The sequence below is a fragment of the Eurypyga helias genome, unplaced genomic scaffold (genome assembly GCF_000690775.1).
Source record: "Eurypyga helias isolate BGI_N326 unplaced genomic scaffold, ASM69077v1 scaffold9829, whole genome shotgun sequence".
NCBI lineage: Eukaryota > Metazoa > Chordata > Aves > Eurypygiformes > Eurypygidae > Eurypyga > Eurypyga helias.
Window position 1 is genome coordinate 8606 of NW_010270094.1, and position 454 is coordinate 9059.

General features: G+C 63.0%; 1 protein-coding gene across 1 annotated transcript in view; it reads right to left on the bottom strand.

Moving 5' to 3' along the window:
* Positions 1-454, bottom strand: part of RAB44 (RAB44, member RAS oncogene family) — a gene marked incomplete at both ends in the record, with an annotated part of 11305 nt that overhangs the window by 4586 nt on the left and 6265 nt on the right. The gene's annotated exons all lie outside the window — the stretch shown is intronic.

A 454-nucleotide genomic window follows, 5' to 3' on the forward strand; every position in this document is an offset into this window, starting at 1 on the left:
GCTCATGCTCTTCCTGCCCTCTGGCCCCATCCTCAGCCTCCTCCATGAGGTGTAGGGCTACCCTCCCCTCCCCTCCCTGGGGGGTTTCTGGGCTGGCACCCCTACACAGCTGCGTGTCTGCCTGGGCATCCTCTGCCTCCATAATTTCCACTAACTCTGGTTTATCGACCTGATCCAGGGGCTGAACATCTGGAGCCACACCCCATCCCTGCTCTGTCCCCAGAGAGCTGACCCCACTCAGGGGCTGCAGATCTGCATCCATGCTCCCTCCTGGGACCTGTTTTAGCCCATCCACCTCTGCCATCAGCTGCACGTTGGCATCAGCGCTCTGAGCTGACAGTGTGTCCAGGCTTTCAGCCTCCTCCCATGGCTGCACACCCGCAGCAGACCCCTCCCGCTGTCCGAGTCCTGCTCCCTGCGGATCAAGCTCCGGCTCGTGGGGCCGGCCCTGCCT